Source organism: Solanum pennellii, chromosome 6 (genome assembly GCF_001406875.1).
Source record: "Solanum pennellii chromosome 6, SPENNV200".
In the NCBI taxonomy this organism is placed as follows: domain Eukaryota; kingdom Viridiplantae; phylum Streptophyta; class Magnoliopsida; order Solanales; family Solanaceae; genus Solanum; species Solanum pennellii.
In genome coordinates this window covers 17,775,112-17,791,936 of record NC_028642.1, presented here as the reverse complement: position 1 = coordinate 17,791,936, position 16,825 = coordinate 17,775,112, and positions in this window count along the sequence as shown.

Sequence of the window (16,825 nt, the reverse complement as noted above, 5' to 3'; positions counted from 1 at the left end):
CAAAATAAATAAGTGTGGAACCATGGAGGTAGACTACGATCATTAGGTTAATCTATGACCGTTGTGCACATTCGTGGTCCTTATCAAAGACAAACTTTTTGGTGCTTCTAACCTACGATGGGATCCACGGAGTGGAGGTCAGCCTACGGACCTTAGATGCCAACTGTAGGTGGCCACTGAAGCCACTGTCTAATTTTTTTGGTTCATTATATGTTCTAAAATTTCTTCGAGTATGTTTCAAGTTAATAATGGTACTAATTTTTCCTCTATATGTACCATGTCCCCGAAGAAAGCTATAGCCGTCAAGGGTAGGTCCAAGTCAACAATACCAACCTGCAATTTTTTTGACCAAGATACAAATATCAAAAAAAACTTGAGTATGTCCCTACCACTGGGAGGACATCACCAGTAATATCTTGGACTACTAGAAATCAGTCTAAGAAGGTGGTCACCGAAGTAGTCACTACGTCCCAGTCTGATGAGAAAGATACACAGGTTGGGTCACCGATTGGTCTGTTCATAGTTCTGAGTCACCTCCATGTAGGATCTGCCTCGAGGTCAACTTCACAGGGCCAAGATGCCTTGTGTGATGAGGTTACTAGTTTGGAAGAGGTGCAAGTTCAACCAAATACTTACCCTTCTCCGGTTTGTGAGGAGCCAAAGCAGTGGCGTGTTGAGGTCCCCTGGAAAATCTACCACGATGCTAAAATGAAGAATGTAAAGGTGAGGATAGCCCAACTTATTACTGAGGAGAACATATGTCACATTCGGGAATACGCCCTAGACGTAACCGTCGTCGTCCTCTTTGAGGACTAAGACTAGCTTCTTAGATTACATCATTTCATTTAGAGGTCCAAATTAGCGGAAATTTAAAACTTTTTACTACTTCTACATTGAGGTTTACATAGACCTCTGCATATACATAGTATATATATATCGAGTATACATAGACCCTTCATATAGAAAGATTACTTAGTCTTTTACTTTAATTACACATAAATATATAGAACGTAACATAGTCTCAAATAGTCTTCTCATCTCACAACCCTCTAATAAGAGTATGTAAATAGGGCCTAGCCTATACATAAGTAAAACAAGACTACATATAGGTCATACAACATTTAATATCCAAATAAAAAAGAAAAAAAAACAGAAGTCTTAAAACAAAAGCAACATCATAGACTTTATAGTGACATTGACCTCAGAATGTGAGGACCTACCCAACTTGGATGATTAAGAACTCCAAGTCTTCTTCAAAGTTGTCTCTATAAGTCCTTCAACAACCGAAACCTAAAATGTTGGGAAAAGGAATAAATGGGATTAGTACACCACTTGTACTAAATATGAGACCATATGAACACATATAATGAAAACATGCTAAAAGATGACATTTCATTAAGTATGCAATTTACTTTGAAAACCTTTATGCACATTCAACAAGACTATACAAAATCAATAAGACATATTCATTAAGTCATAGGCATGTATATCACAAGACCAACAACATCAAAACAAGTCAATAGAACATGTATATCATGTAATTGAATACATAATCAAGTAACTCTATCATCAAGTTATAAATAACCACGAGCATGAATAAGAGTTCATTATAACATAACCAAAGCAAGAAAATTACCCACAACCCTTATCAAGTCAATGAGTGTAATGACTAAGCAAAGCCCCATAAGTTACTCAATCAAGTAAATCAAGAAGAATCATGACCAATATGCCACTTCACATAGCATCGCATTTAAGAGTACATATCATCATACTTTACCAATGTAGACCACACATATTCATAAATGAAACTAGTAAACATATAGTATAAAAAAAGTACAAGTTTATCATTTACATATCATGAGTCTTCATAAGCATATACATACTTAAATACAACCTCCTAAATCTCCCTTCAGGGAAAACTAGTGCAAGCCATAGGTATCCCATACCCCTACCTAAGCTAAGTCAACCTCTCAAGTCACCCTAGTTGGTTTGTACTCCATTGCTTCATTTTAGTTTGAGGAACACTTGCCTTAACCGACATAGACCACAAGAGCTAAGTGTGGAATTCAGTTTTTTAAAAACCTACACCAAAGGAAGGTGGTCTATCGACCAAAGTAAAACCAAACATAAACGTAGTTTTCTAGGTGGATCTACTAGCTAGTCTTCCTATGGGGCTAACATAGTTCAACAACTAAGATATAGGTATAATCCCTCTAAATATTACTTGAAAATTGGGGCCTCCTCTCATGGGAAACCAATGGATGAGTATCCCTCATAGGGGAGTCAAAACCTCATGTGGAACTATAGGGTGAATCTTTCTCTATTGAAAGTCAACACCTCCCATTGTCAAGTTCACTCGGTGCTAAGATATGTCCCTTTTGAAATGTCTTTAATGTCTTTATTAATCATCATAACATAATCTAGGTCATAGGGTATAACCCTTGTATATACATCATCATCATCATAGCTCAATAAGAATTGCATGAGTATTGTCCTTTCATTACAATTTATATAGGTGAGGTTAGCACATTAACAGTTTCATATCACGTCATAATAAGGCACATTCATAAATCATCACCATCCTTATAACATTTACATCTTAGCCAATACCTCACAAATCATATTCAAGACATTTCAATTCAACATCGTACCAACCCTATAATCCTAATACAAGACATACTCTAATATAATATTATGACTTAATCACAATTAACCGTAATCGTAGTAAATAATAGGGATCACAAGTCTTACCAAGTCTCCTTCATAATTAATAATAAAGGTCTTACCATCAACCGTTAATTTAACCCAATTAGGGTGTATTATCATCATATAACCATAACCAACAAGATAACAAGGCTAATTGAATTACTATATCTCAATCCAACACTAGCTCATATCTTAAGACATGAGAGATAGATAAAAGCCATAATCTATACAAATATTAATTAAGAACTAGTATGATAGGACTATAATTAACCCTAATCTATACATGATTGATAAAATAAAATCACCTAGAAGTAATTTAACAAATAACCAACTCAATTAAACCAACATTACACAATTCACATCCAAATCACAACCTAGGGTAAAGGGGTAAAGGTCATCTTCTACAAACTAGACCAATTCATCAAGGCATAACATAATTGAGATAAAATACATTGTAATATATTCATAATATACAAAATAAATCATAAATAAATCAATTCACAACATCAATTTCGTATTGGATGAAAAGCCACTAGAAAACCCAACTTTTGAAATCAATTTCATGGAACCCTTTGAGGAAAGAGCTCTCAAAGGTGAAAGATATCCCACACCTTATTAATTAATGAAGATTGATAAAGTAAATGGACTCTTTTCATACCTTAAACCCTCCCTTAGTGTGGTCTTCAATGGAGTTCTTCACTAGAGAGAGAAAGAAGAAAGAAGGAAGAGAGTTTTGGGTTTGTGAATTATGAGAGTTTAGGTTAGGTTAATTAGATTAGGGCTTTATATAGGGGGTTAAATAAATTAATTAGATCTCCCTAACCCTAGTTAACTTCCTAACTAATACAAATAATTCAATTAAATAAGTCAAAACGTGCAGCAAAACACAGTCCTCACAAATGACACCACGATTGACGGATCGTGGGTCAATCGACGACCACTCCCCCTTCCGTTCCACACATCTGTTGCTAGGTTCAGATACAGTGAAAACGAAGCCCTTCAAGAATTTTTATAAGTGTCCATTGATGCCCCGTCGATTGGACCACGAGCCGTCTGTGGCATCCGTTGGTGACCCTGTCTATTGACAACTTTTGTCACCTTTTGCAAGGGTCCTCCTCAAGGGCCCTTGGTTGGTCCTTGGGGAGTCGTACCCATACGTTTCATCTATGAATTAACTCTATTACATATTAGAAACCCTTCCACTAATTTTCATCATTTTTTGACTCCTGAAAGCTAGTCAAATAGTCTAAGGCGCGCTAGTACCTCATTAAACTAATTTCCGAACCTCATGGACGTTCTTGGACGTTTTGATTTCTAGACTTCCTAAAATGACTTATATTAATTAGAATAGACCATTAAACAGTGTCTAAGCCTTATGAAACTCAAGTTAGGCTCTAGAACATGTCTTGAATTTTCGAAGTGTTACATTATCCCCCCAGGAACATTCGTCCCCGAATGACACAAAATCTTTTGAAGGAAGGAATAGACTCAAGACTAGCAGCCTAACCAACGACAATACATAACAACATCAATTATATCATTTACACAAGGCAATTAAAAACTTCAATTACCACACATAAGTCTCAACATTACTTTATGAAGAATTTCCTTCTCACAACAACAAGAGCTCAACATGTCATATATGAGTCAATTATGCCAAATCTTAACGTATCAACATGATTACTATCATTTCATAAAGACTCTCCATTATAAATGCACAACATGACTCAAAACAAGAAAAATTGCAAAATTTCCAAGTTGAAAGCACATTTCACTTTAACTTACTATAACGACTTCAAAAATGCACATTTTTTCAAAACTTCACCAAAAATCAAGAAACTTCAATTTTGTCATTCCATTATTAATAAGAGAAAATAACCTTAGTTATTAAATAGATGAGGGTAACGGGACTTCATGTCGGCCTCGGCCTCCAATGTCCTACCCTCAACTATGTGATTCTTCCATAACACCTTTATGGAATCCACCTCCTTGTTCCTTAACTTCTTTACTAGTTTATCAAGGATTTGAATCTGAACCTCCTCATAAGAGAAGTTATCATTCAAACCAAGACCCTCAATAGGAAAAATAGACTCGGGATCAGCGACACACTTCTTAAGCATAGAAACATGGAAAACCGAATGAACCGAAGTCAATTCACTAGGGAGCTTCAATTCATAAGAAACCTTACCAACCCTTTGCAAGATTTTATAGGGACCCACATAACGAGGAATCAACTTACCTTTCTTGACAAATCTAACCACCCCTTTCATAAGTGAAATTTTCAAATACACTTTATCACCTTCTTCAAACTCAAATTCCCTTCTCCTATGATCGACATAAGACTTTCACCGACTATAGGCTGTTTGCAACCGGTTCCTATGATTGAACCTTCTCCAAAGTTTTATAAATGAAATTGGGACCCAAAAGTGAAGACTCATCCACTTCAAACCATCCAATAGGAGACCTACACCTCCTACCATACAAGGCTTCATAAGTAGCCATGGTTATGGATGAATGAAAACTATTGTGGTAAGCAAACTCCACCAAAGTCAAATGCTTATCCAATTTCCGTAGAAATAAATAATACAAGTGTTCAGCATATCCTCAAGTGTTTGAATAGTACGCTCCGCTTTACCATCCGTTTGGGGATGAAAAGCGGTGCTTAACTTCACCTTAGTACCCAAACCTTCTTGGAATGACCTCCAAAACCTAGATATGAATTGTGCAACCTGATCTGATATGATGGATAACGGAATACCATGGAGACACACAATCTCATCTATGAAGATCCTTGCATAATCTTCCGCCGGATAAGTAGACTTGACGGAATAAAATGAGCGGATTTGGTCAACCTATCCACAATCACCGATAAAGTGTATTATTGCTTCTGTGTCCGAGGTAATCCTACCACAAAATCCATATTGATGTCTTCCCACTTCCAAGTAGGAACTTGGATTTCTTGAAGTAAACTACCCAGCCTTTAGTTTTCGACTTTCACTAATTGGCAATTTAGACATTTAGCAACAAATTCCTCTATGTCCTTTTTCAAATATTCCCACCAAAACACTTCCCTAAGGTCATGGTACTTCTTTGTCGAACCTGGATGAATGGAGTAACGGGACCCATGAGATTCCTCAACGATCCGCTTCCTCAAACCATCTATATTGGGAACACACAACCTTTATTCATACCTCAAGAAACCATCCCTCTATAAGGAGAATAACTTATTAAGCTTACCAAGAACCGACTCGTTCAACTCCATCAATGGTTGATCAAGGTGTTTTTTTGACTTCACCTCAACTACCAATGATGATTCGCAGTTATGATTGACTATAAAACCACCATTCAGAGAATCTTTCGACCTCAAACCCAATCTAGCCAACCTATGAACATCTTTCACTTGGTATTTCTTGGCTTCATCTACATGAGACACACTACCCATGGTCATACAACTTAGAGCATCTGCAACCACATTGACCTTGCCGGGGTGATAGAGAAAACTCATGTCGTAATCTTTCAATAATTCTAACACCTTCTTGGTCGGATATTCAACTCCTTTTGAGTAAACACATATTGGAGACTCTGGTGGTCAATATACATATCAACATGAACACCATACCAGTAATGCCTACATATTTTCAAGGCAAATACCACGACCGCTAACTCAAGATCATGAGTTGAATAGTTTCAACTCATGAACCTTAAGTTGTCTAGAAGCATAGGCTACCACTTTCCCATGTTGCATAAGTACACACCCTAAACCCACTTTGGATGCACCACAATATAAAACAAAACCCTTTGTACCCTCCGGTAAAGTCAACATCGGAGTGGAAGTAAGCGTATCTTTCAAGATTTGGAAGCTTCTGTCACATGCGTTCGACCACTCAAATTTCTTACTTTTTTGGGTCAAAGTAGTCAATGGAGATGCGATGGATGCAAAACCATCCACAAATATCCGATAATTACTTGCTAGACCCAAGAAACTTCTAATGTCGATTGGGGTCAATTGTCTAGGTCAATTTTTCACCGGCTCCGGTTTCCTTGGATCAACCTCAACTCCCTCACTAGAGATGATGTAACCATGAAACGCCACCAAACTCAACCAAAACTCACATTTGCTATACTTGGCAAATAATTGGTTCTCCATAAGTACTTGTAACACCACCCTCAAATGGTCCATTTCATCACCCTTATTTTTTGAATATACCAAGATGTCGTCAATAAAGACAATGACAAATGAATCTAGGTAACTTTATAACACCCTATTCATGAGATCCATAAATGTCGCCGGGGCATTAGTGAGACCAAAATACATTACTAAGTGATTGATTTCGTTTATTTTCTTATATTTTCGTTGCGAGTTCTTCAAGTGTGAAGAACTTTGGTTTACCTACTGTTTTTTGAAGTTATTTGGCAGAGAGAATCGTGAGTGAGAGTGATAGAGACGTGACAGAGAGAGATGAGTGTGGGAGAGAAGAGTTATCTTAGGACTAGGAGTCTAGTTTTGGACTTCGTCAATTACAGTTTTGCTTAATTATTAAAAATCTGATTTCCTTTTATTTCAACTTAACTAATAAATAATAAATATATATTAATTATATTAATTTACCAACTTAAATTAAAAATATTTTAATTCATTGTTTCCACCTAGGTTCGAACCTAGGTGGAGGAAGACCTCACTTCAAGAGCTAATTTTTGGCCCTTTCCCCAAAATACTCCTCCACGTTATTAATTAAATAATTAATTATATATTTAGGATAATTACGATACTACCCTTATCCTGGAAAAACGCCATTTTACCCCTAGACCCTCCAAACCTAAGATTTTCCCTTTTTAAGTCCGATAAAGACTCCTTCAAGTAAATCTCCGTATTTGAGAGCCCTAAATGGTTGGACCCAACCTTTTCTAGCGCCACTAACTCCCCAAGTTAGTTGGCTTGGCTTTAGCAAGGGTTCAGAGGTCTGGTTCTACGCGCATCAATCCGTGTGAACCAAGTCTAATCGTACGCATTCTAGACATATTAAACATTACTTAGCATATTCTTTTTTAGGGTTGTTACATTATCCCCCCCCCTTAGGAACATTCGTCCCCGAATGACACTACTCTTTACTAAAAATAAGTAAGTCATCTATAGAATGCATGCCTACATAGGTTATTCAATACTCCCCATTTGTAAATATCTGATTTACATATTAACATGATGGTGCACATCCTTGAAACCTACTAGTAGCTTCACATTGATGGACTAAGGAACTCTTTCCTAAACTAGTCTCATCAAAGCATACAACATAAGTAAACATGTAAGTCATATAAATAAGCAGCCAAATGATGAATCAAACATATTAACCTCATATTAGTGCATAAACATCATGCGCAGTCAAATACCTGAAAGACTAATTAAGGCTACGCACCTGGGACTTCATTAGAGGTGCCTTCCCCTGCACCCCTTGACTTGAGTGCAAAGAATCGTGCCTCCTTGGAGCCTCTTCACTTGGACCATTAGGTTGAACTCTCTCCTTCCGTTGTTCTTGACTTCTCCTATTCAGACAATCCTTCACCATGTGACCCAATTTTCCACAATTGTAACAAGTGTTAGTGACCATCATACACTCTCCTACATGTAATTTGCCACACATCCAACTAGGTGATCTCTCCTGAGGTGTATGTACTTCATTGTTTCTCTTAACTCTTGACTCGGAATTCCAATCATAGATACCCTTGGATGAACTTGACTCCCCTTGGTGGGAGAGTCCCTTCTTAAACCTGGGCTTATCCCTGATTTCAGTACTACTCTTCCTTGAAAAATTCTCCTCGGCTTGCCTTGACTTGTTCCTTTCCCTAGTGTGCTTCCTCTTTCTGATTTCCTCCACTTGCTGGACATGGACCATAAGCCTTGAAAATTCCATACTGTCATGCAGCATAACTTCACTACACTCTTGCTCGAGATCCTCAACAATCCCTATCAAGAATCTACTCATCTCACCTTTGCTATTATACACAAGAGAAGTGGCATACCTGGATAATTTCACAAACTTCAGGGAATACTCCTTGACTGTCATCGATCTCTGTTTAAGGTTAATAATCTCCTCAACCTTGGCCTTTCTCATCTCCCTGGGGAAGAATCTCTCCAGGAAGGCTGTCTTAAAAAGCTCCCAAGTGATTGGAACTCCGCCCAAAGCTCGGCTATCCTGCCACATCTTGCAGCAAGTCTGTGCAACATTCTTGAGTTGATAGGAAGCCAACTCTGCTTTATCAGTATCTGTGGCCCCCATAGCTTGTGCATCTCGTTCACAAACTCATAAGGGTCATATGAAGTCTTAGACCCTGTGAAAATAGGAGGATTCAACAACGTGAAGTCTCTCAGCCTGTCAGCCATGGTACGAACTGGTGGGTTCTCCCTCTAAGAATTTTGCCGGTTGAGTTGGTCAGTCATGTCCTGAGCCTGCATAGTGATGGCTTGTGCCATGTGGGCCAGAGATGCCCTCACCTAAGTATCAGTCAGCCCAGCAGGGTTAACCGGCATGGCTTCTCCTTCAGCTGGAGCCTGGCGTGGAACTTGATTGTCCCCAGCAGCTCCTCCTACTCTCCTCCGACCAATTACTCTCCTAGTGTTCATTCTGAAAACAACAAGGGTTGATGTTAGACACGCTCATAACACCAAGAAAATAAGACATTAGGAAAGGCACGATAAGATCAAAAGAAGTGAAATTTTTCCTACGCATCATGCAATCTCTAATCCAGGATAGTGGTGCACTTCACTACCATGACTTAGAAACTACTCAATTTGTTTGATGTGAATTATTATTCTCAGATTTTTACCAAGGTCTCTAATACCAACTTTGTCATGATCGGAGTCTAGACCCCAGACGAGACCGGCGTCGTTGACCTCTCAGAGGTAGCAGACAAGCCTACTTACATCATTCTTACTTCATCTAGGTTAATTTTTGCAGAAAATTTGAAACTTTTTGTTTCTTAACATACATACTAATCATTTTATTATATTCATAATTGTTCACCATCAACTATCTAACATTAAGATCATCAAATGAAAGAAATAGTTTAATATAGCATTAAATGTATACTTGCCAAAATGGCACCAATACAATGTCTAACAAACACGGAAAGAAACGCTAGTAGAACATACTACACTAGCTCAATCCTATAACTAATCTAGAATATAATGGTCAAGAATCCTCGAAAGCATGAGGGTCTACCAAGTCCGGATGAATGCTCCACGTCGAATAGTTTCAGCATCAACCTGTAGCTCTAGCTTCCACCTATTCCTGCACCTAAAATTTTAGAGTTGTATAGGGTTAGCATACACTTTTACTAAGTATGGGTATATGCAAGCACACACCAAGAACATGCATGAGTAAGAATAGGTCTTTTCCTAATAACATGAGTATGGAAAGTCAAGTCAGTGGACTTGCCAAATTGGGATTAGGAAAGTTAATGAGCTTTCTAGATTTGGATTAGGAAAGTGAGTGAGCTTTCCAAATTTGGATTATTGAAGTGATGCCATGAGAGTAACATACATCATCATACTTATCATATTGCACAAAGTACATAACATCTTACACACAGCACATAACATATTACATGTAGCACATAACATTTTTCTTATCATTCGTTCATATGCCATAAGACCTTGGAATCATGGACTTGACATCAAGACTTCCCAAAATGAGGGCTCAACATATGGGACCTCAACTAGGGAGCCTTCTTTAGCAAACACAGAGTCTGCTTCATTTATTCATACGTGCTTCATTTCATTTCATTCATAGGCTAGTGTAAACCCAACTATTCCTAGGATGTAGTTTATGACTTCCATCGGGTTCGTTGTGCAATGATAAAAAATAACCTTGTGTCATTACTTAAGTCTAGCTCACCTCTTGATTATCCTATCCAAACTCCTTTGGTATTATTCATTTCATTTGTGCATCATTTGAGGCTGGCCTTATTCATTCATGGGGAACTTTAACTTTAACCGACATAGGTCATGTGATCATCATGAAATCGAGTTTCTCCCCCACACCGAAAAGAGGTGGAATCACCGGATAAAGTTACCCAGAACATGCTAGCGTACATGGGAATTGAACGCCTCCAGATTCCTATATTGGCAGTATAGGTTCAAAGACTAGGAGATATAAGGAGACCCATACCCGGCATGCTGGACAATCTCATCTCATGATAGTTACGTGAACCTCCGTCCTTCCCGAAAGAAGGCGTCACCGCTCATATCTAGCCTATCGGTGCTTAGTATAAAGTTCCATTGTATTCACTTCATGCATCATGGAACTGGCTTCTACTATGAGGACATCATGGCTAAATAGATGATTTCTCATCTCATCATTAGTATTAAGTCTGTTAATCTCAATGCTTTCATTAGAGTGTTCATAGAGACTTGTCTCTTCATTAACTTTACACTTTGATAGGTGAGTATGTTTTGGTGACATTTACTTAGGCTCATTTGAGATTGCTTTCATCTTTTACATTAGTCCTCATATCATGTTGTCACCACATTCATTAACATTAGCACATTTTCTCTTCATAATTACTCACCCCATTTTACGTGAATGTTCATTTCATCATATGCCTATGCACTTGGCCATTTAGTGTGTTTCACACTCTTACTTAACCCTTCTAGGGTTTCATTATTTCATTGTTAATTTCATTATTTCTTTGTTCATTTCATCAGTGCATTGTTCATTTCACCATATGCCAATGCACTTGGCCATTTAGTGTGTTTCACACTCTTACTTAACCCTTCTAGGGTTTCATCATTTCATTGCGTACATCTTAGGTTCACTTATTTTTAGATGTATGCTAGACTTATGGTTTCTATACATACAAGTCATGAGGCTTCGTTCATAGTTTGTTTAAGTGATTCGTATCTTCCTAAGATTATGTGGTACAAGACTTATACAACTTGTATATATGCAAGGATCTCGATTTCGATCTAAGTAGGCAGCATTATTCTTGAATATTTAATTCACGTCTGACTTATGTATCAATGATCTTTATTATATAATCTTATTTAGAAATGCCCCAATGTGTGATTGATTGCTCTTCATTGTTTTTGTGTAAACACATGTCAAATGTTGCTACAGGATATACTAGATGTGGCAACATATGCAACAAATGTTGCTACAGGCGAATTATCTGTAGCAACATATGCCACTTGTTGTGATTCGCCTGTAGCAACATTTGTTGCATACGTTGCCACACCAGACATCAGAACCCTTGCTAAATTCAAGCCAATTAATTTGGGGAGTTAGTGGCGCTAGAAAAGGTTGGGTCCAACCATGTAGGGCTCTCGTATACGAAGATTTACTTGAAAGATTCTTTATCGGACTTAAAAAGGGAAAATCTTAGGTTTGGAGGGTCTAGGGTTAAAATGGCCTTTTTCAAGGCTAAGGGTATTATAGTAATTATCCTAAATATATAATTAATTATTTAATTAATAAGGTGGAGGGGCATTTTGGGGAGAGAGGGCCAAAAATTGAAGTGAAGTCTTGCTCCGCCCAGGTTTGAACCTAGGTGGAAACAATGAATTAAAATATTTTTAATTTAAGTTGGTAAATTAATGTAATTAATATATATTTATTATTTATTAGCTAAGTTGAAATAAAAGGAAATCAGATTTTTAATAATTAAGTAAAACTGTAATTGACGAAGTCCAAAACTAGACTCCTAGTCCTAAGAAAACTCTTCTCTTGCACGCTCATCTCTCTCTCTCACGTCTCTATCACTCTCACTCACGATTCTCTCTGCCAAATAACTTCAAAAAACAGTAGGTAAACCAAAGTTCTTCACACTTGAAGAACTCACAACGAAAATATAAGAAAATAAACAAAATCAATCACGTAGGCAAAGAGAAGTTTGTCCGTCGAGTTGGTGTTGACTTTGAGGAGATTTGGACGTGATCTTGGGTGAAGTTTTTGGGAAGAAAGTCGAGCGTTTCACATAAAAAAGGTATGGGATCTCTTCTCTATTGGTCCCTTTCCCAAGATACCCCTAAGGTTCAGATGAATCTATTCCGAAAACTAGGGTTACTCCCCGTTACATGTCCCTATCACTAGCTCCCATTGAATCATAGGTTGGTTATGTTTGCTGGTAGAAAACTAGGGATGAAACATACTTTCGTGATGATTATGTGTTTATATGTATATTCGGAATTATGTGAATTATGTTGATGTTTTTTCTGAAATTATGTGTACGTGTGTGTGCAATGTGAACCCTATCTATGTGCCTCGGGTTAAGAATTCTAAAATGTGATGTTGTGGTTGTATTTCATGTACAAATGATTATGTAATTCGTGATGTTCATATGAGTTGAAATGTGGCTGATTTGAGTGATAATCTCTTGGTTAAATGAATCCATGAAAAAGCACCTAAGAACGTATTAAATGATCTACGAATTATCCTATAAAATTATGCATAAATGTTGAAGAAAGTAGGATGCAAATGTGATAAAAATTTCCAGCATGTTGATGGTTTAATTTCGGCTAATGTTGAAGTTTAGGGGAATTTTAAAATAATGTTTAAAATATGTGAGGTCAGTTGGGATTGGACCCAAGACCTCACTATAAAAAAGCTATGCATGAAAGAAAAAGAAATGTAAGGCGTGGGAATAGAACTTAGGAATTCTAGGCAGTGAAGGAGAGTAAAGAAAATGAAAGAAAAGAAATGTGAGCCTGGGAATCGAACCCACGACCACTAGGCAGTGAAGGAGAGTGAAGAAATGAAAGAAAAGAGATGTGAGGCGTGGGAATCAAGCCCGCGACCTCCTAGGCAGAAATTCCAACGTAATCATTATTTAAAAGTATATATTGCGAAAAATAATTATATGTAGCAACATATGACTCAAATGGTACTATATATAATTATCTGTAAAAACATACGAAACAAATGTTGTGAGGGACGAATGTTGCGATATAAGCACCAGCTGTAGCAACATTTGACTCAAATGTTGATGCATATGATCATCTGTAGCAACATATACTTTTAAATAATGATTACATGGGAGTGTGCTTTTAGATATATTATATGTGGCAACATATGCAATAAATGTTGCTATAGACGAATCAAATATAGCAACATATGCCACAGGTTGTGACAGACGAATGTTGCTAATATAATCATCTATAGCAACATATGACTCAAATGTTGCTACATATAATCATCCGTAGCAACATATGACTCAAATGTTGCTACATATAATCATCTGTAGCAACATATACTTTTAAATAATGATTATGTGGGAGAGTGCTTTTACATACATAAGATGTGGCAACATATGCAACAAGTGTTGCTACAGACTAATTAGCTGTAGCAACATATGCCACATGTTGTGACGGACGAGCGTTGGTTCATATAATCATATGTAGCAACATATAACTCAAATATTGCTACATATAATCATCTGTAGAAATATATACTTTTAAATAATGATTACGTGGGAGATTTCTTTTAGATATATTAGATATGTCAAGATATACAACAAATGATGCTACAGGCAAATAAGTTGTAGCAACATATGACTCAAATGTTGCTACATATAATCATTTGTCCCAATATATTTTTCACTTATGATTACGTGGGAGTGTGCTATTAGATAATACCTTTTGTTTAATAATCACAACTCTTCACTTCACTCTATTGAAACGTCATGTGTTTCAACATTTAAAAATTTTTGGCCTTTATACGAACACAAAAAGGGAGAGAAGATAAAAGTTGTCTTCTCTTCGTCTATTCTTCTTCATTCTCAAAAATGGTTTCAAATAGTTTAAACCTCTTCGAATCACTCCCAACTGAACTAGTTATTCTTATCGTTGAAAGGGTTACTTCCTACTCTCTAGAAAATTTAGTTAGTGTTAAATTATGTTCTAGGCTCCTCAATGATGTTGGTAATGAACGTTCTGCATATCAGAAGGTTACACTGGCAAGCTTTCCCACTGAACCTACATGGACAAGGAATCAACATGCCGTGTCTTTCTTGAATATTTTCATAGCATCGGAGAACATAGAAGCCTTATACAGAAAAGGTGTGATAATTTTACTGTTTTTAGTACTTTTTCACCTTGCATCAATTTATTTTGTAATCTTAATGTGTTGTTTCTTTTATAGCTTGATTTTTTCAATCGTAATGATCCAACGTCACTAAGAATGGCTAAAAAAATAGAAGGTGGCCACCGTGGTGCAGAGTATGTGCTTGCCGTAATTTCAATCTTTGAAGGCGGTATTTCCATGAGACAAGGCTTGATGTACATTGCCAACATGAAAAAAACATGTTGACACTATTTACGGTGCATTTTAAATCAAATATAGTTGCAAGAACCTAATATTTTGGGTGTAAGACCCATTTGTTGCAATGTGCATGAACCCCAACAAAATACCCGCAGGATTGGTTGGCCCAAAGGAAGTGACGATGAAGATGATATTTGTTGCGAATTGTGTATTTGTGAATTAGAACTAGATTATCTAGTTAAATTTCTTCCGCATACTACTGTGTGGGAATAATTTAATTTGTGTTGAAGACGATGTTTATTTTATTGTTTTTTGTATTTATTTTTTAATTATATATGTTGCAACATATTATATTACATATGGTGAAAATGTTGCCTTCACTTGTTTTGTACTTATTTTTTTCGAATTATGATATAACAAATTAGTCGTACACAACACTCTCCATTGTTATACCTTATTTTACTGATTGTTTATGTTCTAAATCACTAAAATTAGGTTCAAATTTCCATTTTTCCTTTCCTAAATCGATCAAATCGTCTATTAGTGTCTCCTTGATTTTTCATCTGTAGCAACATACGTTGTTTCTGTTGTCAAAGTCGCAACATATAATGAAACTGTTGCAATATATAATTATAATAAATCGGTCTCTTGGGGCTTAATTCAAACAAACTGTCACGTAATTCGATATGTAACACCAATATATAGTCCTACAACATGTCTAAGTAACAAATTATGGTCGTAGACAACACTCTCCGTTGGATTATAGCAATTATATTTATAAAGACAATTATCTCACTAGTTCATCATGCATTTTCCTAGTAAATCCATATGATATTTTTATAACAGCCTTCTAAATCGTTGTTCGAATTGTTATATGTTATTATCATTGATTATTTATGTTCTAAATCACTAAAATTTTGTTCAAATTTCCATTTTCCTTTCTAAAATCGATCAAATCATCAATTAGTGTCTCCTTGATTTTTCATCTGTAGTAACATATGTTATTTCTGTTGTTAAAGTCACAATATATAATGAAACTGTTGCAATATATAATTATAACAAATTGGTATTTTGGGGCTTAATTCAATTATATTGTCACGTAATTTGATATGTAACACCAATATATAGTCCTACAACATTTCTAAGCAACAAATTATGTTCATAGACAACACTCTCCATTGGATTATAGCAATTATATTTATAAAGAAAGTCATCTCACTAGTTCATCATGCATTGTCCTAGTAAATCTAAATGATAGTTATATAACACCCTTCTAAATCATTGTTCCAAAACGTATACCTAATTATTATTGATTATTTATATTCTAAATCATTAAATTTGGTTCAAATGTCCATTTTTTTCTTTCCTAAATCGATCAAATAATCTATTAGTATCTTTTTGATTTTTCATTTGTAGCAACATACACTGTTTTTGTTGTCAAAGTCGCAACATATAATTATAGCAAATCGGTCTTTTGGGGATTAATTAGATTTAATTATCACGTCATTCGATAAGTAACACCAATATATAGTCCTACAACATTTCTAAGTAACAAATTATGGTCGTACACAACACTCTCCATTGGATTATAGAAATTATATTTATTAAGACAATCATCTCACTAGTTTATCATGCATTGTCCTAGTAAATCCATATGATAGTTATATAACACCCTTCTAAATCATTGTTCCAAATGTTATACTTTTGTTCTAAATCACTAAAATTTTGTTCAAATTTCCATTTTTCCTTTCTTAAATCGATCAAATCGTCTATTAGTGTCTCCTTGATTTTTCATCTGTAGCCACATTTGATGTTTCTGTTGTTAAGGTTGCAACATATAATTATAACAAATCGGTCTTCTAGGGCTTAAT